General features: G+C 34.5%; 2 protein-coding genes across 5 annotated transcripts in view; one reads left to right on the top strand and one right to left on the bottom strand.

Annotated features, from left to right (window-relative positions):
* Positions 1 to 25,221, bottom strand: part of GRM5 (glutamate metabotropic receptor 5) — an 810,828-nt gene that overhangs the window by 736,642 nt on the left and 48,965 nt on the right. For 2 of the 4 annotated variants that reach the window (XM_063784377.1, XM_016921754.4), the window contains exon 4: positions 24,620 to 24,787. The exons of the other annotated variants lie outside the window; for them this stretch is intronic. The gene's annotated coding sequence lies outside the window, so the exon portion shown is untranslated. The remainder of the gene's footprint in view (positions 1 to 24,619; positions 24,788 to 25,221) is intronic. 4 annotated transcript variants of the gene reach the window in all.
* The window catches only part of TYR (tyrosinase), a 117,508-nt gene that overhangs the window by 68,490 nt on the left and 23,797 nt on the right, over positions 1 to 25,221 (top strand).

A 25,221-nucleotide genomic window follows, 5' to 3' on the forward strand; every position in this document is an offset into this window, starting at 1 on the left:
GCTCATAGGAGTCAACCTGACTGGACAGGCACTAGCTTAGGAACTGAGACCGAGGTATAAAAGGCAGGACATGACATCCACCACTAGGAGCTCACAGTCTAGATACTAAATTCTAACTGTGAAGAGGAATCCTGTAGTGGAAGGATCATGAAACCTGGAGTCAGAAGTTCCGTGATTATGTCCTGGGTCTGCTTCCTGCTTCTTTTGTGTGATCTTAGGAAAGTTGCAGATCTCCAAGCCTAATTTTCCTCACTTACAAAAAGGCAGTAATAATACTACTTTCCTCATAAGAACCTGAGTTCATACTTTATAAACTATAACACATTAACAAAGACTAGCTCCTGTAAAGAGCTAAAGTATAAGGGTCTTAAAAAAATATTCAATGCTTTTGTTCTTTACTCACTGTACTCTAAATGCTCTCCAGTATTGGCATCACCTCACTGATTCTCCCTTAGCGTGTCTCTTAAATGTGTAGGAATCTAGTTTAGGAGCAAACCTGAAACAATACATTCCAGGGATGGCCAGCCTGCCTCCCTCCTTAGCTACAGATTAATTACATCTTCTGGAGTGACATTTTGGCTGTATTTTCCAGTGAGGCTTCCCTTCTACTCTACTCCCCAAGCCTCCCCTTGGCCATCCTGCTAAGAAGACTGTCCTAACCCACATGCCTTCAAACCAGACGCCTTGCCAACTTGGCAGCCCAGAAACAGTCCAACCAGAAGGGTAGCAGTAAGAAAGGTCCCTGGGGCTTCAGGAATGAACAGCAGATTGCTTCCCTGCTGGTGACTGCAAGGCTGAAGCTTGCTCAGAAAGGCAGAAATCTCAGGGTTATGGGGCTAGGTAAGCTTGGAAACCAGAAAAATGTCTTAAAGTCTATTCTAGCAATCAGATGGGATGGCAGAGGGGGACCTATCTGTTTCTGGGTTTCTTTTCACACTGTTGGATTGTGACCAGCTTTAAAAACTGCTCCCTGATTTGCTCTCTAAAGCAGAATTAATGCCCTAGAACAAAGAGCAGTTATACCATTATAGTCATATTTGTCTATATTCTGACAGCTGTTTTTCTTTTTGATGTTATTGTTAGATTTAGCTCTTATACCACTCTGTGCTTGTTAGATTGATTCATGGTTTGTCCATCTCTCCCACTAAATCATGGGTTCATGGCAGACAGCATCTATGTATCGATCATTTTTAGCACCTAGCACAAAACCTAGCACATAGGAGACATTCATTGCATACTTATTAGACTAAGTTGTTGTATAATTGATAACTCTGAGGCAGGCAGGCATCGACTGGGTTATCAGTAGCATTTTGTTGTGGAGTGAAATATTAATCTAAGAGAGTTGAATTGCTTTCTATCAAGTGATGAAAACATCATGTACTATAACTAAAAACCTAAAGAATGTTCCTACAACAATGTAGCTGCTCTTTGTAGGATTAATATATTCTAGTACTAGGAAAGTTAAATTGCTTAAATTAAAATATTGATAACTTAAAAAGCTTAAAGGAAGGGGGAAAAAGAAACATGACTTGTCATTATTGCTGAAATTTTAAAGAGAATTTCAAGATCATAATTCAAATTGTTTATTTTACAAATAAGGAAATTGGAGCCCAGAGAAGATGATGTGCCCAAAGGTACACAGTTTTCTGCAAAGCGGAGGGAAGTGTGTCAACCTCTTGCCCTGCAGATTAGGAGATCCTCGGGGCAATGTGGAATATACTCAACATAGCAGGAGGATATTTAGGCAGACAGAAGCAGCATGACTGTAGGATAGATCTTTACCATAATTATCTCGAGAGCCAAATGTCAGACCCACTGAAATAGCACCAAATATCAGATCCAAGGGATGAACAGAGCTCTAAAGTAAATCAAAAGGCCAGAAATCAGGAGACTAAGAGGCAGTAAATCATGTGATTAAGATCATAGATTTTAGCATCAGACATGCCTCATTTTGAATCCCAAAGCAGCTACATCTAGCTACATAATCTCTGGCAAGCTGCTTATTCTTCCCTAAGCCTTCTTTTTCTCAGCCATAAAATGGTGCTAATATTTGTAGCCATCTAAAGTTACAGCTTTGATTTTTAGTATGATATTGTAAAAATATGTATGTAACAATGTTCTTAGCACACAATTACTAGATAGACAAGGAACTTGCTATTAAAATATTTGCATTCTAGTGAGGAGAAGCATAAGCAAACCAGAAAAGAAATAAATAAGCACAAAATTCAGTTAAGCACTATGATGTGACATAATATCTATATATTTTATAAAGAATTACTTGGGAGAAGGTTCCAGTTGAGATAGGCTACTTATAGCTGGCTTCTCTGAGGAAATGACCTATAATTTGACACTGAGACCACGGAAAAGCGGTAGCCATAGAAATCCCTCTGGGACAAGATTTTTAGGAAGCAGAAGGCACACATTTAAAGTTCCCATGGCAAAAAAGAGCTTGTCTTGCTTCATGTTTGGAAAGGAGACTAGAAAAGCTAAATACGGTAAACAAGAGGAACTTGGTGCAATATGAGATTGAAGAGATCAGCAGAGATCAATAGAGCCCTAAGTACAGTACAGAGGAAAGAGTTTAAATTATTTTAATCCAGGTGCTGAAATAATTTTTAGATTGACATTTTTAAAAGTTGTCTTGGCTATTGTGACAAATAGACTGTTAGAGTGAAAACTTCAAAAGTGACATGGATTACTCTATTGCATTGGTCTAAATGAGAAATGATGGTGATTTCAACCACAGAGGTGACAATGGAGCTATTGGGAAACAGAAAACTGAACCATGTGTATTTCAGAGGTAAAACCAACAGGGCTTGTTAATGGACTATGTGATAATATAGATGTAGTTAGTAATTTTAAAAATAAAGAAAAAAGAGTAATCAAAGATTACTCCAATAATTAGAAGCATTAGCGAGAAGAGTGAAGATGTTTACTGAAGTAGAAAGGATGGGTAAGTAATAAATTTAGCAAAGAAAATGAACTAAAGTTCTCTTTGAACATCTTTGGGTCTTTTTAGGATAGGGCAAATAGATACCCGAAAGAGGCTGCCAAGTAGTCAGTTGAATCTTGGAGTATCAAGCTCAAAAGAGAGAACCAGGTTAGATACATGTTTTTGGTAGTTTTAGCCTTATCTATTTAGCATTAATCACTTCGTGTTATTTAATCATTTAAGTTTTAAAACTTAATTATTTAGCATTATTTAAAATCAATGGAGTGAATGAGGTCACAGGAATTGAGTATAAACACAGAAGAAAAGGAAGCAGTCTGGCATACCCCATCATTAAAAGGATGAGCCGATACAGATGAGTCAGCAAAAGCAAAGAAGACAGAGGGTCATTGACCAGTGAGGAAGCAGGAAAAAAAGGACATTAAGCCACAAAAGCCAAGTAGCCAAAAAAAAAAAAAAAAAAAGTGGAAAAATAAATCAGGTACTCTCTCTGAAGAGATCCATAAAATGAGGAGAGAAAAGTACCTATTGGGTCTGAAAATACAAGGATGATCATGCCCTTGGCAACAGAAAAGTTTCAGTAGAATGGAAGCTTCGGGAGCCAGACTGGAGCAGATTCTAAACAAATCTTTTGAAAAGTTTTCACAAAAAAAGGAGCATTTTTAAGTGGGAAGCAGGAAAGGGGATACGAACAAGAAAGGAGGATTTGAGATTTTCTTTTTAAGAGAGAGGATATGTATTAGAGAATGATTATATGTTGTTGAAAACGAAGACATTCAGAGAAAGAGACATAGGAGAAAAAGGAAAAAACTGCCACAGCAAGGTACTGGAGATGTGAAATCTAAAGCCCAATGGAGAGAGGAGCCTTTGCCATGAGTTGGAAGGAAGCTTCCTTTATGCCTGAATGGAGACACAAGATAGAGTATAGATGCATGTATTGTTCTTGGACAAATTAGGGTGTACTGATCTAGTTATTTCTATTTTCTGATTCAAGTGTGAAGGGAGGTCATCAGTTCTTAAGGGGCTGGGGGCTGACTAGGAGAATAAGAATTAGAAAGGAAGAGTTTGTGTAAGTTAGAGAAAACAATATTAGACAAATCATCCATTATTTATGTCATTAAATATATCAGTGGTCTGAATTTAGGAAGCATGTTGGTCTGGACAACAGGAAAGAACTATAGTGTCATGAGTTTCATTATTATCTGCTTGATATTACACAAGGCATTTCCATGTAACTATCCTCTTTAATCCTTAAAAATGAATATTAATTATTTCCTTTTTTAAAGTCTGAAGGCGGAGGCAAAGAAAGATTAAATAATTCGCCCAAAGTTTTAGCACTATTAATTGACTAAAATTAGGACTTTGACTCACTTCTGTCTTACTTGAAATTCCCTGTGTTTTGATTCTGTCATTATATCAATTAGGAAGTAACTGATAATCATATCAAAAACATTATTTATAGGGTGGTATATTAGTTTTCTAGGGCTACCATAACAAAATACCACAGACTAGGTGGCTTAAAAAACATAAATTTATTTTCTCACAATTCTGGGGACTAGAAATCCAAGATCAAGGTGTCTGCAGGGTTAATTTCTTCTAAGGCCTCTCTCTTTGACTTGTAGATGGCCATCTTCTTGCTATGTCTTCATAGCGTCTTCCCTGTCTGTGTGTCTGTGTCCTAAACTTCTCTTCATATAAAGATACCAGTCATATTGCATTAGGGTTCACCCTAATAAGGTCTTTAAAAACTTTATCTTAAAATACACTCACATTCTGAGGTACCTGGGATTAGGACTTCAACATACAAATGTTGCAGGGAAGAAATTCAGCCTGTTACAAGTAGTGAGAATGAAAGTCAAACTGTAGTGGAATAATGACAGACTTGAAGTTGAAAATGTTAAATCAGACCTAGCTTTTAAAATTGTGATGATAAAATAGAGAAATAAGAAAACAAATCATTTGAAGGGAGCAAGAATTAAGAAAATAGTATTTTAGAATTTTTTTTATTTTAAGATACAGGTGACTGAATCTATAGTTTAAGTGAAATTTGCTGAAGAAATGAGAGAAAAAACATTAAAGCATGTTGAAATGTTTAAACAAGTACTATAAAACATATGGGTTTAATTCCAAAAGACATTCTGTAGGGAAATTATCTCAGATTTTCCTCAAAGGAAAAATGAATTAAAGAACAATAACTAATGTATAAAATATCTATAAGAAATGCTATTTTGAAAACCTCCTTTACCAAATTATTCATAACATATCTGTTTATCATATGACTGTTTATTAATGTAATTTTGATGACATAAGGGTTTCCTGAAGTATCAAAACAAATTTCTGCTTGTCGGATTGCCACAGCAGAAAACAAATAATAACATGCATGGACAATACAAATGTTATTTTTATCCTAAAGTAAAGCATGCCCAAGATATATCTTGTTAAGTACAAAATGTCACAACAATCTAGAATAACAATAAGGATAAGAATCTGTTGAATACTCAGGAAAGAAATATTTCTAAATTCAAAAAGTCAAAGAGGAAATGGCAGCTGAAAGTTTTCTGTAGCTGTGTCCTTATACAGAGCATATTTATTGAAAGAAAAAAAGTTTTGTTTCTGTTTTTTTAGAAAAAGTGCTTTCCCAAGAGAAAAAGAAGCAGCACAGCTCCTGTACGTCAGGTAAAAAAAGTCAGGAGAAAAAGCTTCAAGATTCACATGATGGAGTATTCTTTTACCAAACCAGGAATCAATTGCTTTGGAGAACGGAAATAACATTTTTGAAATCCCTTAACACCAATGATCCCTGTTCTGTGAGGTGCCTTGATGCTAATTAGACAGTTGCTCATATCAGTTAAATCATTGAAATGTAATTACCTCTAGTACTCAGTGTTGAGGTATGGAGGTGAGGGAAGCAGGCCTTGAGAAAAGCCCTTACTGTAGTAGTGTCACTCTTAAGTTGTGTCGCCTTCAGTTATGCCATCCCCATATATTTCCTTTTATCCTCACTACAAAATGAGGACATTGGCTTTTCTGATTTCCAATGTCCTTCTATTTTTTCATGTTCTATGAGTAAGGAAGATATTTGATTTATTTTTAAGATATTTTATGTGCAATTCTTAAAGTTGATATATGGCTTTCTGTTCTAGTGAGATATTAGACTATGAGAATCTGAAAATTCCCTTGAGACGATCAGTACCAAGACAGAAAAATATAATAGGAAAATTTATTTTACATGCATATCTATCTCTCAGAACAGTAAGGCTAATAAGATTCAGAAAGAAAAAATAAATTAAAACAGGAGTACTGATCTAGGAAGCTGGCCTGTACCTTACCTTGGCTGTTGGGGTTTTGTTCTCAATAACCTAGGGCATAAGATTTTAAAGCCCATAATGGGGCAGAAATGAAAGACTTGAGCCCACCCAAGGCTAGGATCAAAATGTCCACATAAATCAAAGACCCTAGAAATCTGTATCATTCACGAATTAGTATAGTAGAAAAACAAAATCCACTACAAGTCAAAGGAAGATTTTAGCCTTCAAGACCTGGATAGTAAAATAATTCTCTGAAAAATTAGAAACCTGGTGCTTGCACTCCACATAAGTTTTGTGTTTTGAAATTAAACAAAGTACTGATTCAGAAAAAGCAAGTGCAAAACCTCTGAAATTAAAACAAACTAAGAATTTCAAGGAACAGATTGATTAGAATAACTGGACCATTGTAAACTAGGAAGACTGTACAGGAGAATAAGATTGGGGACGTAATGAGGCTCCTTGAGGATCATTTTAAGGAGTTTCATGCTTCAACATGAAAAGGAAAGCAACATTCAGGAAATACTCCTTTGTTATGTCATTTAATTATAGAAACAGCCTCATACAGCCATTTGTTTTTAAAATAAATAAATAGAGTATTTTGAAAAAGTGCTTCTGAAGTACAAAGTGGTTAAGTGGTAAATTGAATCACAATCTTCTGATCCCAAATCCAGGTTAATTTCTCTATATTACATGCCTTTATTTCTTCTTTCACATAGCAAGCAAATTAGTCATACCTCCAAATTTAAACTTCAGAATTCTAACTTATTTCAGCTGGATTAGAATTTCTCTTAATTCTTATGCTCTCTTTCTGTACTTGTCAATGAAAGATCCTTTCACTTTCTTCCTTTATAGTTAAGTCAGTACCTATTGCAAAAGTAGACTTCTTAGCCTATAAGCATTGCATACAGGTGACAAGAATTTGCCAACTACAAATGTTAACTGCTTGAAGATTTTTTTTTCAAATATCTGTTTTTATTGAGGTATTTATTTAGTATTGTTGAGTTCTGCTCTTCATAATACTTCGTTTCCAGGTAACACACAGCCCTGCCAAGTATTGGTATCTAGGTAATGCTGATCATTTTAAATGAACGTTTCAATATTGAGTCTACCCATCCACGAGCATGGAATGTGTTTCCATTTGCTTGTGTTGTCTATGATTTCTTTCATCAGTGTTTTGCAGTTTTCCTTCTAGAGGTCTTTCACCTCGTTGGTTAGGTATATTTCTAAGTAATTTATTTTATTTTATTTTCGCAGCTATTTTAAAAGGGGCTGAATTCTTGATTTGATTCTCAGCTTGGTTGCTGTTGGTGTATAGCAGAGCTACTGATTTGTGTACATTAATTTTGTATAACGAAACTTTGCTGAATTCATTTATCAATTCTAGGAGCTTTTTGGAAGAGTCTTCAGGGTTTTCTAGGTATATGATCATATTATCAGCAAACAGCAACAGTTTGACTTCCTCTTTACCAATTTGTATGCCCTTTATTTATTTCTCTTGTCTGATTGCTCTGGCTAGGACTTCCAGTATTATGTTGAATGGAAGGGTGAGAGTGGGCATCCTTGTCTTGTTCCAGTTCTCAGAGGGAATGCTTTCCTCTTTTCCTCTTTCAGTATTATATTGACTGTGGGCTTGTCATAGATAGGCTTTTATTACATTGAGGTATGTCTCTTGTATGCCAATTTTGATGAAGGTTTTAATCATAAAGGGATGCTGGATTTTGTCAAGTACATTTTCTGCATCTATTGAGATGATCATGTGATTTTTGCTTTTACTTGTGTTTATGTGGTATATCACATTTACTGACTTGTGTACATTAAACTATCCCTGCATCCCTGGTATGAAACCCACTTGATCACAGTGGATTATCTTTTTGATATGCTGTTTGATTCAGTTAGCTAGTATTTTGTTAAGCATTTTTGTATCTATGTTCACCAGGGATATTGGTCTGTAGTTTTTTGTTGTTATTGTTATGTTCTTTCCCGGTTTTGGTGTTAGGGTGATACTGTCTTCATAGAATGATATAGGGAGAATTCACTCTTTATCTTGTGGAATAGTGTCAGTAGGATTCATAACAATTCTTTGAACATCGGATAGAATTCAGTTGTGACTGCCTCTGGTCCAGGACCTTTTTTTGTTGTTGTTGGTAATTTCATTACCATTTCAATGTCGCTGCTTGTTATTGGTCTGTTCAGGCTTTCAAATTCTTCCTGATTTAGTCTAGGAGGGTTGTGTATTTCCAGGAATTTATCCATCTACTCTAGGTTTTCTAATTTATGTGCATAAAGATGCTCATAGTAGCCTTGAATGATCTTTTGTATTTCTGTAGCATCAGTTGTAATATCTCCCATTTCAATTCCAATTGAGCTTATTTGGATTTTCTATCTTCTTTTCTTGGTTAACCTTGCTAATGCTCTATCAATTTTATTTATCTTTTCAAAGAACAAGCTTTTTGTTTCATTTATCTTTTGTATTTCTTTTGTTTCAATTTCATTTAGTCCTGCTGTGATATTGGTTATTTCTTTTGCTGGGTTTGGGTTTGGTTTGTTCTTGTTTCTCTAGTTTATTGAGGTGTGACCTTAGATTGTCTATTTGTGCTTTTTCAGACTTTTTGATGTTAAAGGTTGTAAACCTTCCTCTTAGCATCACCTTTGCTGAATTCCAGAGGTTTTGATAGATTGTGTCACTATTATTGTTCAGTTCAAAAAATATTTTAAATTTCCGTCTTCATTTCATTGTTGATACAATGATCATTCAGGATCAGGTTATTTAATTTCTATGTATTTGCCTGGTTTTGAAGTTTCCTTTTGGAGTTGATTTCCAATTTTATTCCACTGTGGTCTGAGAGAGTACTTGACATAATTTCAATTTTCTTAAATTTATTAAGATTTGTTTTGTGGCCCATCATATGATCTATCTTGGAGAAAGTTCCATGTGCTGATGAATAGAATGTATATTCTGTGGTTGTTGGGTTGAAAGTTCTATAAGTATCTCTTAAGCCCATTTGTTCTAGGGTATAGTTTAAATCCATTGTTTTTTTGTTGACTTTCTGTCTTGATGACCTGTCTAGTGAAAAATAAATAAAATAAAATAAAATGAATGTTCCTTCCTCTTTTAGTTTTAGGAAGGGTTTGTATTTAATTGGCAATATTCCTTTCTTAAATGTTTGGCAGAATTCACCAATAAAGTCAGCTAGATTAGAAATTTTCCTTGTAGAAAAGATTTAAAATTAAAACTCAATTGGTTTAATAAATTTAATGTTGCCCAACAAATCTATTTCTTCTTGAATGAACATTAGTAGTTTGTGGTTTTCAAAGAAGTAGTTCATTTTGTTTAAATTGTCAAATTAGTGGCATACAATAATTCATAATGTCTACTTCTTATCCTTTTGATATCTGTAGGTTCTGTAGTGATGCCGCTAATTCATTCTTGTTGGTGGTAATTTCTGTCTCTTCTAATTTTTTATAACCAGCCTAATTAGACCTTTGTTCATTTTATTTGTCTTTTTTTAAGAGGCAGCTTTAGTTTACTTGATTGTCTCTATTGTTTTTCCATTATACATTTCAGTAATTTTTGATATTTATTATTATTATTACTTGCTGGTCTAGTATCTTCTGACAAAATAAGTCACATATTTTAATTAAACAGTGGCATTTTACTTCTGTTCTCATCTTTGACATCATTAAGCTGCCATATATTGTTCAAAAATTTTACATATGGTTTGCTATAGAATCAGGGTGAAATACGAGTAATAAAGACAATGACCTATATCTGCACATGTGGCTAATGAGCACTTAAAATATTGTTAATAAAACTCAAGAATATAATTTTAAACTTTAATTTAAAATCGGGTATTTGTTTGTTATTGAAAAACTTACAAATATTTTTAGAGCAACTTGGTTGTGTGAACGTAAGTTATTGCCTGTAAAATGTATGAATTCTAAATACACGCCAAGTATTTCTGATACTGTCCTATGTCATATGCCTTCAATGTATACTCTATAATTACTAGGTTTTTCTTAACTTTGTATTAAAAAAAATCACATTAACCCACATTTGACTAGCTATAAAGAACTTTGTTTTCTATAGTTTTATACAAAATGATAGAGGTATGTGTGTGTACTTGTGTATATGTGGGTGTGTGTATATGTGTGTGTTCATGTTTTGTATTAGTCAAGATTCAATGAGAAAAAACAGAAACAATGCTAGTTGTTTTAATAACGTCAGTTGTTTATATAATAATAAATAATAGCTTAAATAGATATTTGAAGATTCAAAAGTGGAAAAAAACTGAAAAATTACAGAGATAGGCATTGGAGGAAGCAGTACCACTCCTAGGACTGGGGAAAAATAACAAAGTAGTAAGAGATATTAGAATCTAGTAGTTTTGGGAAGGGCTTCGAAAACCTGAACTCAGATTTCTGAAGAGGGGACACTGTTTATTTAGTAGTGATATCTCATATCACCTGACATTGAAGGAGGAGCCTCACAGGGCAGGAATTCAAACTCCTGAGTAGGAGGCTTAAGTCAACTGGTACTGATAGCTCATGAGTATACTAGTGCTCTACAGAACTAGATCTCAGATTTTTGAGCAGAGAGGGATGTAGGGGTGTGAGGGAATGGGGAATACGGCCTAAAGCATGTTGAAACTTCTTAAGAGGAATGATAATGCTGATTCTTGGTGTGCTGATAAGAAAGCTAGAAGCTAGACTCTACTGCTCTTCCTAGGGTCAAGAACAGTCACTGAAATAAACAAGAAGGAACAAGTCCTTTGCTGTTCTAGCCTATATGTAGTGTCTATCAGGGGTTCAACTAGCAAAAGAGAAATGCAGCTTACACATTCTCAGCCCCAGTATCCCAAAGTGGAATATAGTAGGACATCGTTGGGGCTGGAAACAATAGCTTAAAAACTGGCACAGTCCACCTCTTGTCTATCAGGCATTGATACACATTTACCCTCCCATACATAGGTAAATTTCACACAATAACAATAACAAACTTATGGTAATTTTTTCAAATGAAGATTATTTCATTCTATCTCCATGAAGAGGTAACTAATGTCCCAAAAGCCATTTCTGATTAATTATTCCTTTCTGATTAATAGCCATATTATCCGTCTCTGGGAGATGTTATACAAACTTCAAATTTTGTCATGGTTTATATAAACATTCTGTACTCTAAAGAGGGAATTATAAGATTAAATATCGTTGACCACACATATGAAATAATGAGACATGAAATGTTAATATATAAAAATACTGTATATATATACACACAGACAGACACAAATTAGGTTATATGTGAAAACACAGAAGGACCAGGAAAGAAAAGATGCATAGCTGCTGCAGACCTCATTTTATTTATGTATTTTTTTTACTACCCATTAAATGTTATATTTGCACTCAGCCAGCATTTCGGCTGGCTAACGCTCTCTACCTATCAAATGACTCAAACTTTCTTTCCTAGAGAATTTGAATTCTGAGTGATTTTCACCTTTCTTTGGTTACTGTAGTCTTCCATTAAATTATTGAACACAGAAATGCTAAAAATTCCTCAAAGAAGGTCCTGAATTTCATGCATATAGTCTTTCCTGCACTACTATGTAGCAACACCCCAAATGTATCTTGAGAATATGGATTTTTTTAAAAAAATCATGTTCTTCATAAAACTTAACAATGTGCAATTGTGTTTTGGTGCAAAGTCCCAAAAGATTGTGCTAATTGATTCCACAACACTTATTTTTATGCCTTTAAATTCATGTTGAAGGTGTGGCATTATGACAATGGAGTGTATATTGATTGCTATGGTGAAAGGCGAAAAATTTTCTTCTCAAATGGATTCTATCTGCACACAGATGAGAAACTTTTTTTATGTTTCTTTTAACTATTTATAATTTGAGGAATTATGACACCTGATACCTTGAAAGTAGTGAAGGAGAAAAATTGTGTTTCCATATTAGCTATCTATATCAAATCAGGCAAGAACAAAAAAGAAAATTGATTTTTTTTTTTTTTTTTTGCTAGAAGCCTGATGGATGTAACAACTTTTCCTCAAAGGAAAAATAAAGGAAATCTCTTATTACCTATATGGCAACATCTGGCCAAATGAAAATGTGCAAAAAAAAAAAAAAAGTGAAATAAGTTGGGGCTGTTTCTGGCTCAGTGTGAAGTATGAAAAGATTTTAAAGTTAGGTGTTAGATTGGAAAAAATGAGGATTTATGATCATCTTCTTTGACACTTTTTATAATGTGCATCATAGAATATATGGGAAAAAATTCCCATGAAATTATGAAGAAACAAATATGATAAGTGGACAGATATTGGGTGAATTTAAGAAAAACAAAGTATTTTTATTGTACATTTAATTGTAAACAATGTAAATAGGCACTGGCCTGTTTTCTAAGCCTTTGCATAGGTTCAACAATACGGCTTTCTTCCTTCCAAAGACTGACCTATCTATTCCCACTATACAGGGCCAAATCTAATACCAGAGACCAACTATGAGGCTCTGATTAAACACCATTCCTTCAGAGCAGAGTGGGGAGCAGCCAGTGCCTTTGCCACCCTCACTCAGCTGGAGTTACTCAATACATTGTTATTATGTCTGTTTCATCCATTTTCTAAGTCATACCTACCGGAATAGGTAATCTATTGCAAAAGTATTTCTCAATCCTTGCTGCACGAATCAGTGGGTGTCTTTTTTTAATACCCATGTGCAAGCCCCAAACACAGAAATTCTGAATTAACAGATATGGAAGTCTGGGCATCAGTATTATAATGGGTTGAGGACCATTGCATTCATGCCCAAAATGAATGAGTCTAGAATTTGTAACATTTACGTAACCACAGATGTGCTAAAAATGAATTCTAAGAACACGATGACTATAGCACTCTCCTAATCTCTTTTTTTACACAGCCTAGACATCCTCCTTGCAAGCTTAGCACTTTCCTTCTCATACTGAGAATCAAATTCTGCCCTGTTGTGTAGAATATTTGGCTATAACATTAGTATTTGGCCTTATTCTTTTTAGTCTTTTTCTCAAGAAGGTTGACACTATTTAAACTTCTATCACTGAGAAAGTAATGCCAAGCAGGCAGACTACCCAAAGCTATAACCTCAACCACCTGTTTCTGAACAATAGATCTCACACTAAATTAGGTTCCTTTGGAAATAACATCAAATATTACTACTCTGAAGTAGCTAATGTAATTAGGTTAAAAAAATTTATCAGAAGTTGGAAAAAATAGGACCAAGAAATAAAATAGTAAGCCAAAGTCAAACCACAGTTCATAAAATTCCTCGAATGCTCATGTTTAGACCCTGGATCCCTCATAGAATACTGTGACCCCAGATTTCTATATCTGGCAATGTTATTCTTCAAATATGAAAGAGAAATAAAGAAATTTCCCAATAAATGAAAAACTGAGAGATTGCATTGCTGGTAGACTTCCTCCAACCATGCTAAAGGAAGCAGTTCAAGCTGAACAGAAAGGACACTAAACAGTGACTCATCCACCAGGAAAAGTAAAGAGCACTGTGAAAGATAACTGCATAGATAAATTTAAAAGACTACAAAAAAGCTCTTTGAGTTTGTAACTTATTTTTTCCATCCGATTTAAAAGAAAATATATAAGGCTATAAATCCAGGTTGGTGGGCATATAATGTATACAGATAAAATGTGGGACAATAACAGCATAAAAATGAGAGCATGCTCCATATAACAGGGGTCCCCAACCCCTGGGCCATGGGCTGCTACTTGTCTGTGGCCTGTTAAGAACCAGGCCACACAGCAGGAGGTGAGTGGTGAAGTGAGTATAACCTGAGCTCTGCCTCATGTCAGCTAAGCGGCAGGTGAACTGGGCATGTGAGGGATCTAGGTTGCACATTCCTTATGAGAATCTAACGCCTGATGATCTGAGATGGAACAGTTTCATCCCAAAACCATCCCTTCAACCTCCATCCATGAAAATATTATCTTCTATGAAACTAGCCCCTGGCACCAAAAAGGTTGGGAACAGCTAGGAATTATGTATTCAACACAAAAGAAGGCAGTAATGGAAGAACTGAGGAACAATAAAGAAAGACATAACATGTATAGAAAACAAATAGAAAAATGTCAAGAATAATGACATTTTATCAGCCATTACATGACATATAAGTAGATTAAGTTCTGCAATAAAAGGACACAAATTGGCTAACTGGATTTTTAAAAATGACCTCAATATATGTTGTCTACAAGAGACTCACATTAGGTGCACAGATAGGTTGAAAAGAAAAAGATATTTTATGTAAAAAATATTCAAAAGAGAGCTTGAATAGGTATACCAATACCAGACAAAACAGACTTTAAGACAAAAATTTTAACAAGTGACAAAAGAAGACATAATATAACAATAAAAAGGTCAATTGCTGAAGAAGATACAAGAATTATAAATATGTATGCACTTATCAACAGAGCCACACAATACATGAAGCAAAAACTGACAAAACTGAAGGGAAACATTTGCAAGTCAACGATAATAGAGACTTTTTAATATCCCACTTTCAGTAAGGGATAGGACTAGACCAAAAATCAGCAAGAAAAAAACTTGTGCAATACTATATGCCAATGAGACTTAACAGATATTTATAGAACACTCTACCCAACAACAGAATGCACATTCTTTTCAAGTGCACATGGAGTATTTTCCAGTATTAATTACATGTGAGACCATAAAACAAGTCTCAAAACTTTGAAAAGATTGAAATCATACAAGGTATATTCTCCAACCACAGTGGAAAAAAAATAGAAACTAATAATAAAAAGAAATTTGAAACATTTATGAATATATGGGGAAATTAAGCAACATACTGCTAAATAATAGTTGAATTAAAGAAAGAATCACAAGAGATTTAGAAAATGCTTTGAGATAAATTAAAAACAAAATATACCAAAGCCATGGAGAATAGCAAAAGTGGCAATGACGGAAATTTTTTTTTTTTTTTTTGAGATGGAGTCTCACTCTTGTTGTCCAGGCTGGAGTGCAACGGCACCATCTCAGCTTATTGCAACCTCCGCCTCCTGGGTTCAAGTGATTCTCCTGCCTCGGCCTCCTGAGTAGCTAGGATTACAGGCACCTGCCACTAGGCCCAGCTAATTTTTGTATTTTTAGTAGAGACAGGGTTTCACCATGTTGGTCAGGCTGGTCTTGAACTCCTGACCTCAGGTAATCTGCCCGCCTTGGCCTCCCAAAGTGCTGGGATTACAGGCATGAGCCACTGTGCCTGGCCTGAAATTTATGGTTATTAATAACTACATTAAAAAAGGAAATATCACAAATTAATAACATAACCACCAGCCTTAGAAACAAGAAAATAAAAGATCAAACTAAACTCAAATAAGAAGAAAAAAATAGTAAAGACTCGAGTAGAAATAAGCAAAATAGAGAATACGAACACAGTAGAGAAAATCAATGAAACCAAAAGTTGATTCTTTGAAAAGATCAACAAAAATGACAAACATTTAGCTAGACTGGCCAAGAAAAAAAAAAAAAAAGAAGATTCAAATTACTAAAATCAGGAATGAAAGAGGGGACATTACTATTGTCTTTACAGGAGAAAAAAATTACAAAGGAATACTATAAACAATTGTATGGCAGCAACTGATAGTAGATAAAGTAGATAAAATAAATTCCTAGAAACACACAAATTACCAAAACAGACTCAAGAAGAAATAGAAATCTAAACAGACCTGTAGTAAGTAAAGATATAAGCTACTCATCCAAAAAAAAAAAAAAATCAACAAAGAAAATCTCAGGACAAGATAGCTTAATTAATTGATTTTCTCACATGTTTAAAGAACATCAATTAAAGTCTTTCACAAAAAGTAGAGTAGGAGGGAACACTTCCTGACTTACTCTATGGGGCCAGTATTATCCTGTGAGCAAAGTCAGACAAAATTATGACAAGAGAAAACTACAGAACAACAACATTTGCAAATACAAATGGAAAAAAAATTCTAAGCAAAATACTGAAAAACTGCCCAGCAGCATATAAAAATGTTTATGTCAAAGCCAAATTGGATTTATTTGAGGAATACAAAGGTGGCTCAACATATTAAAATCAATAAATTTATTATACCACATCAATATAATAAAGAGAAAATAAAATCCCATGGTCATCTCAATAGGTGCAGAAAAAGATAGTACCTTTCGTGATTTAAAAAACAAACATGCATCAAGCTAGGAATAAAAAAGAGCTTTCTCATTTTGATAAATAACACCTATGAAAAAGCCACAGCTAACACATCATACTCACTTATTAAAAACTGAAAAAAAAACTCAAATAATTTTCCTAATGTAAAGAACAAGGCAAAGATGTTTGCTTAGACTATTTCTGTTTCACATTGTATTGAAGGTTTAAGCCAGGGCCATTAGGCATGAAAAAAAATAAAAATTGTCCACACTGGAAAGGAAAAATTAAAACTATTTCTGCAGATAATAGTGTCTTAAATCATAAAGAAGCTACAAATAAACAGTTTGAACGAGTTTAGAAAAATTGCAAGATACAAAATCAATATATAAAAATCAGTTGTATTTCTAAACATTAGCAATAAACAAACTGAAAAGGAAATTAAGAAAACAATTTCAGTAATATCAGAAAGAATAGAATACTTAGGAATAATTTTAACCAAATCAGGGCAAGACTTATATACTGAAAACTATAAACCACTATTGAAAGAAATTAATAAAGATCTGAATAAAATAACAGGAAGACCCCCCTTGTTCACAGATTGGAAGACTTAACTATCATTAACATGACAATACTTTCTAAGTTAGTCTATAAATTCAACACAGTCTCTGTCAAATGAGAGGATGTTAAAAGATCATGATTCAAATGCCACAGAGCCTCACTGCTCTTAATGTTGTAGTAGATTTTCTTGAATAAATGTTTCAGCATTTGCTGTGTACCCTTAGAATAACTTCTAGAGACTTTAAGTGGGGGAGTATTATTTTTTCATAATTGTTACTAGTTACGCTTATTTTGCAAAGGAGAAGATCCATGAAGCTTCTCCCACTGCCAATCCAGAAGTGGAAATCCAGAAACCCTTTTTTAAAAAAAATTCCTACACTGAATGTAATTTCAATATGTAAAACAGATACAAATAGAACTGCTCTAATTGTGATTGGGGTAAAGTCTCCAAAGTCCATTTGGGTGGCAAGTTCTCAAATATTTCACGGACTCTAGATGACTTATTTATCAATCCTTGGATTAGATGACAGTATTCTCTTTTTTTTAACTTTTAAGTTCAGGGGTACATGTGCAGGTTGATTACATAGGTAAACTAATGTCATGGGAGTTTGTTGTACACTGTTGGTTGAAGTATAAATTAGTTCAACCCTTGTGGAAGATAGTGTGGCGATCTCTTGAAGACCTAAAGATGGAAATACCATTCAACCCAGCAATTCTATTACTGAGTATATACCCAAAGAAAATTAAATCATTCTATTATAAAGAAACATGCATGCATATGTTCATTGTAGCACTATTCACAATAGCAAAGACATGGAATCAACCTAAATGTTCGTCAGTGATAGACTGAATAAAGAAAATGTGGTACACATACACCGTGGAATACTATGCAGCCAAACAACAACAACAACAAAAAAACGAGATCATGTCCTTTGCAGGGACATGGATGAGCAGTGTTCTTTCAAGCCCTAATATTTGTGAAGTGTCTAGTACGTTATTTATATATCTAAGAACTCTCCTCTCTCCTTTGTAAGGAAAACTGCTTTTCTTAAGTGCCATTTCTCTTCCACTCCTTCAAGGAAATCCATTCACTTTTCCTTATCTTCTCAGTAAATGATATCTAAGTATTTAGTGCATACTTAATTCTTTTAAGCTTTATTGACAGTTACGTCAGTTTTGAGTCTAAGCCCATTAGGTAATCAGGCCTCTGAGAAGCTCATATTTTTTTCAATGAGTGTACCTAATGACAACTTCTAAACAACTACAGATTCTCAAATGTTTTGGGCACAACAACAAAAAATGATAAATTGGACCCTCACTGATGCTTTTAAAAGTAAATAAGCAAATCATAAGAACTCAGGGATATGGGAGATAAAAACAATGATTCTCACTGTCCAAGGATATATAAGTGGGTAGGGGAAAGACTTCAAACAAGGAGTGTACTCCTTTGACCTTTGATAAAAGGATAAGCTTTGTCAGACGGGCCCAAAGAGGAGCTTGCTGATAAGAGTTGTCACAACCACTCCACCCCTCAGAATTCCTCTGCCTTCGCCACTTGGCTGTGGAGTGAAATATGTCTTCATAGCTCCTATTACCCTTGATTTTTCTTAACTGGGCCTTTCTCATTTCATGAATTTTACTACTAATCACTTGGAGAAAATAGATAATAAGTAATCAACTTGGGATTTTAATAGAAATTTCAAAATGTTCACTATCACAAGTCCATTTGGTTTATATTCTGGAGTCTTCTTGAGATGTTTCTGAGTTTTCTCCTTTGATGTTCTACCCTCTGTTATTTGTTTATTCTCAGAGGGGGTTTCACTAGTCTCTCACTCTTCCACAAATTGTTTGTTAGCAGAAGAAATAGGAATCCTTTCCTCCATGTTATCTCCCTTTCCATAGTGGAGATTTAATAAAAATAAAATAATCCGTTTTTCCTTTCTTGAAAGTGGCAATTAATATTTTTAACTCCAGATCGAATGATGCTCAGATCACTAGCTTTTTTAAGACATACTTTAGTTTGTCAATTTTTCCAATTGGAATAGAGGATTAGAAGAGTAGAAAAGGAAAAAAACTAAGAAATATTATGTAAATAAAAATTTTGGCTGGAGAAGGAAATAAATGGTAAGTACATGGGAGGATATCTAACTACTGTTTTTGGGCAAAATGCAAAGAAAATAGTCTGTTTTTTAACATTTGATCGATCTTTTCTTGGGCTCCTTTTTCCAGCAGTCCAGATCATTTGTTGTGATTAAGATGTCAGGTTGTCAGCTTCAGTTGAATTTTCTCTCTGAAGAATGTTTTACATTATCTTCTTTGTTCATTAGGCTAGACTTTAACACATCATGCTTTTTCTTATCTAAATTGCCAATGATATTAGTGTTATTCTTGCATAAATTATTTGTGTATTGGTGTTCTGTATATTTCTATAATTGTAAACCATAAATACTCTTAGTCATGCATAGAATATTTGCTGTTCTTTGGAAAGAAGCATTTGAGTTCATAGATAATTCATAGAGAATTTTGCTTCTTTTAGATGGCATCTCTGTGTTCACATATTTTTTACTTTCTTTGCTTTCTTGTCTTATCTACAGATATTACCTCTGATTTTTCTTACATTTAGTATGGGCCATAGGTACTTAGCCCCATCATATGTATTGGTCCCCTGCCTCTAATCCCTCCAACAACAACAACAACAACAAAATCCAATCTGCGTAACACCTCCATATAATTCTTTCTATGCACCATTTTTTCACACAATTCCACTCTTCAAAGGGCAATAGTCTTCCACTGCATATATGTTACATACAGAATAAATTCAAATACTTTGGGCTGATACCCATAGATTTTTGCTATTTTGTTCTTGCTGCCCACTTTTCTACTATTGTTTTAGTCTATAAGCACCAAACTAAGGACTAATTTTTCTCATTTTCTGAAGCAGAGGTGGAAACCTTGCCTGTTCATATGCAGATTATCATGTAGGTTATTACATGAAGATTATCATGTAGATTATTACATAAAGAATAATTCCTCTGGATTCCTACCAAACCATGTCAATTACTGGGGAGGCTACAAGTGTTAGAGTTTGTGTCTGAAGGGCCTTATGCACAATAGGAATGATATCCTTTTGTCTGGGGGAAAGACTTGTCATTCAAAATAAAGGCGTTCTATATCTGTACAGATAGTAGATATATGATAAACTTTTCCACTGTAATTCTCAGAATCAAGTGAAATCTACCACAGTTGGGGGGAGCAGTAAGGCTATTAATGTCACATGAAAGTTGATGCTTGGGGCTTAGGGATATAGTACTGGGAATATTTCAGTGAGGATGTTGGAAACCAGAAAGTATTGTCTGCTATGACAAGAGTGTTGGGTATGTGAAAGTGTGCCTGTACTACATATGCTCACTTTGAACTTACTTAACTGTTATTACCTTGAATAATGACTTTTACTTTATAGTACTTGAAGACACCTTTCTCCATTAGATACAGGTTCTTGGTCTTTGACTGAAGATATAAAAATCATATAAATGATTAAAGATATAAAAAGAGATAAATAGATATAAATGGTTTAAGTGGCTTTCTTCCCTGAAAATTCCTTAAGGGAAGGACTCTGCTTTCTGAAGCTTTTCATCTCCCATTTTACTACATACATTTCCTGTACTTGCCTGTAGGTAATAGCTTGTTAGTATCTATTTTCTGAATATATGTTTTGAAGAAACATATAATATATTCTCCTCATTCCCAGGGGATACTTCTGAAAACCCTCTGGGATAGTTACTTATCAAATATTTATTATCAACTGTGTACAGGCATGATTCTCTTTTCTATGGACATAGCAGTGAACAGATGAAGTTTTTATTTGTAATGTAAAATGTCACGTAGTTTTCCACTCAAAGATCTTTTTCAATGTTTTTCTTTTTCCTGATTAACTTAGAAAATGGGCAAGTCATATAGGCTTACTGTGTGTATGTGTGTGTGTGTGTGTGTGTGTGTGCAGAATACACAATTGGAAGAACTTGGTGTCCTGGAAAGTGCCAAGTACAAAAGACTCAGGTTTGATTCCTACTGCTCCATTTACTAACTAAATAGGGGAAAGTTGCCTAAACCCTCACTTTTTGTTTGTTTGCCTATTTTTATATGTATTTTAATGGGAGTACTTTTGTACAAATACCTCATTAAGGCTAAGAACACTTATCATATTTAGACTGCAGGTTTCAAATGTTGATTCTGCCACTTCACACTTACTGGCTGTGTAACCTTAGGCAAGTTTTATATCCCTTTTGTCCTCCAGTTTTCTCATCTGTAAAATACAAGTATAACATACCTCATAGGGTTGTTCTGAGGTTCAAACGAGTTCCTGTATGTGAAGTACTTTGAATAATACCTGGCATACAGTGGTATATGAGCTAACTCTCACTACTGCTACCATGCTACATTTCTTGCAGTTTTGTTGGAGAAATAAATATGATATATATATATATATCAAAATTCTCAGCATAGCACTGGATGCATGACTGTCATCCAATAAATTGAAATTATTACTGAAGCAATCAGTCATTTTTTATTATTCCAAGAGCTTCAGAAGCATCACTCTAGCGAAGAATAGTAGAACAATAATTTATGTTAAATGAAGAGAAATTTTGGAAGAAAGAGAGGCAGCATAGCCATCTTAAGAAAAGTAATAGCTATTTGTCATATGTAGAAGTTGTCTTAGTCACTATTGCTCCCCTGGCATACTATGATCTCCACTAAACAGAAGTATTACATTTTGATTTATTATAATTTAATATAATACACACATCCATTATAATCATAGTTCTAAAATTAAAATCCAGGAACGGTTACTTCTTATCTAAAGCACTTAGGTTCAAGTTAACCCTTGGGATCAAGCCCAGACTCCCCACCCTGATATGCATAAGGCCTTTCACAGTGTGACCCACCTCCACCTCTCTGGGCTCACTTGTTGTTGATCCCACACTGCTCTACATTGCATCCCACACCAGATCACTTTTATTTTTTCAATTACATCAGTGCCCAGGGTCCCTGTCAGTCTACACATTCTATGTGATACCTTTCCCATAATTTACTCATCCAATTTAAATACCACTTTCTCGTTTCCCCATCTGGTTAGCTGCTTCTGCTGTAATCCCATAGGCTTTATACACATCTTTAAGAGCATCATTTATATTACCTTAACACTATATGTATGCGTTTATCACAACATGGAGGGAGATCAATGAGGATAGGGACTATGCTTCTACATCACTGGAGCTTGACATGTCATGATTCTTAACATGATAGAATATTTATTGAATAAATAAATGGACAACTCAGTGAAGGGAGTAAGGTAAGTTTTGTTATCACCACTTCACAGGTAAGAGGGGTGAGGCTTTGAAGGCCCATCAGTAATTCCTATTGAAAGCCAAGTGAATAGCAGACCTCCCATTTACACCCAGCATTGTCTGGAGGTCTGTTAGGAGACATTTTCTAGATTCATCTTGACTACTGTGGCCAGTGTGGCCTGGCTCATTTTATTTGAGTGCAATTTCTGCTTAATGCAGTGTCTCTCAATCCTGAGTGCACATTGAATTATTCATAGCAGGGTGCCTGCTACTTAATGATATTAAATGTTTTTTGGAAAAGGAGAGAAAAAAACACTGAAACTGCCTTTCTTTCTTAAACTTTTAATTATTTAGGCCTTTTTGGTTCTTATACTAAGTTTTTTTCTCCAAGTTTCATCATTAGTTTAAGTATTTTAATCTGATTTTAACTGCCTTACTGATTCCCCAAGGGTTTGTTTCCCCTTTTTTCAACTAAATTAAGAACTTCTAGACTATATACTTAAAATTGTAGTTAATTGAGATTGGCCACAGTTGAATTTCTTAGCTATATAACAGGATTTTCATTTGAAGCTATTTATTCCTGACAATCTCTACTCTTAAAGTGTGGAGTTCTCTTAAAGGGGCTGTTTTTCAGTGAAAATTTCCAGATACTCCTCAAATGTGCTTCAACATTAGCCAGGAATCAGGAGGAAATAGAGCTCCTGGGATGCTATTATTTCAAACCCAGGTAGATGCTCCAAGTTTTTCCCAGTGGTCTCAGTAAAAGTAGGCTGTCTATCTACTACCGTGTTGCTCCCTTTGAGCTCCCAAACTCAGCTGTTGGTCCATTGAATTATACAGTAACTAGGCACAATTATGTCACTGCATGGCTTAAAATCCTCCAATGGCTCCTCACAGCTTTTAAACTAATATTGACTAATTACCTTTCATGCAAACCCTACAGTATCTGTGTTAAACCACAGATACCAACAGATATCCACATAATATCCTTCCTTTCAATCCATCTGATCTACTTGCAGGGTCCCAGAAGCATAATTCTTTTCCTTCATGCTTGTGCTTTACTCCTACTAGAATGCTTTTTTCCCTCTTATTACTTTGCCTAGATCTCTGCTATTCATTTTTTAAAACTTTAGTTCAAGTGTCACCAAAGGGGCACCTTGACCGACACCACTCAACCCTCATCCAAGCGGATACTAACTCCTCTTTCTCTTTTTTCCCAAGGCATGAAGGGCCCTTCTCTGCTGGCATTCACACTGTACTGTGCTGAATTATTGACCAGATTTTAGCTCTTTGTAAGACAAGCACCTTTCCTCATTTGGCTTTCTATTTCCAGCACTCGGTGCAATGCTTATTACATGCCAGGCACTGTCCTAACTGATGGGGATTAATGAATGGTAAAATCTACCAAGATTCAACCCAAAGTCATCAACATTTCTTAGATCCTTTCTTTTCCAAGTTCTGATATCTAAACACTAAATTAGTGATTCATAAAATATTTAAATAATTTGAATAATTTAAAGAATTTAATCTTAAATAATTTAATCGAACAATTTGAAAAAATTTTGGACTCTCTAGGGCAAAATATACAATTCCTATGTATTTTATATATGGTTTACGAGACTTTATAAATATAATAATATGAATTCAGTCTCCTGGTTGAATTCATATTGTTTTTAACTGGCAGGCACTGTAATGGACACAGGACATATAATGACCAATAAGGCAATATCATTGCTTTCAGCGAATTTCCCATATAGGCAAAAAATTACACATGATCAAATAACTGCAATGCAATATGACAAATGTGATAATCAAAGGAGGAATATGTCAACTCTTAAAAGTTTTCATAGATGTAGCCATTGAGCTAATCTTAAAGGGGCGAAAGATGTAGGAGAATATAAAAGTTTAAAGAACCCCTATGGAAGAAAAATCCCAAAACAAAGTATTTATAATTTTAATAACAATAATAATAACATCGATACTTACTCTATGCTACATGTTTCTCTAATTGATTTTACATACATTAATTCAGTTAATGCTAAAAATAATCCCTTGTAGTAAGTACTATTACCTATTGGTTTCTTAGGGCTTCCATAATACAGTGCAAGCATAACTCTAAGATATGGAAGGTTTGGCTTCGGACCACCACAATAAAACAAACATTCTAATAAAGTTAGTCACATTAATATTTTGATTTCGCAGTGCATATAAAAAGTTGTATTTACACTATATTGTAGTATATTTATGGTGCAATAACATTATGCCTAAGAATAAAATGTACATACCTTATGTTAAAAATACTTTATGCTGAAAAAATGCTAAGAATATTCTGAACCTTCAGCAAGTTGTGATCTTTTTTCTGGTAGGTCAGACCTCTGGTAGGTCTAGCAGGTTGATGGTTGCTGACTGATCAGGGTGATGGCTGCTGAAGTTTGGAGTGGATGCAACAATTTCTTAAAACAAGAAAAAAATAGAGTTTGCTACATTGATTGACTCTCCCTTTCAAAAAATATATTCTTGTAGCATGTGATGCTGTTTGATAGCATTTTGCCCACAGTAGAACTTCTTGCAAATATGGAGTGAATCCTCTCAAACCCTACTGGTACTTTATTAGATAAGTTTATAGAATATTCTAAGTACTTTGTTGTCAGTTCAACAGTGTTCACAGCATCTTCACCAGAAATAAGTTTCATCTCAAGAAACTATTTTCTTTGCTCATCCATAAGATGCAACCCCTCATTCGTTCCAATTTTGTTATGGGATTGAATAATTTGTTTCCATCTTCAGGCTCTACTTGTACTCCAGTTCTCATGTAATTTCCCCCACATCTGCAGTAACTTTCTCCACTGAAGTCTTGAACCCCCTCAAAGTCATCCATGTGGTTTGG

This window comes from Pan troglodytes, chromosome 9 (genome assembly GCF_028858775.2).
Source record: "Pan troglodytes isolate AG18354 chromosome 9, NHGRI_mPanTro3-v2.0_pri, whole genome shotgun sequence".
Lineage (NCBI taxonomy): Eukaryota > Metazoa > Chordata > Mammalia > Primates > Hominidae > Pan > Pan troglodytes.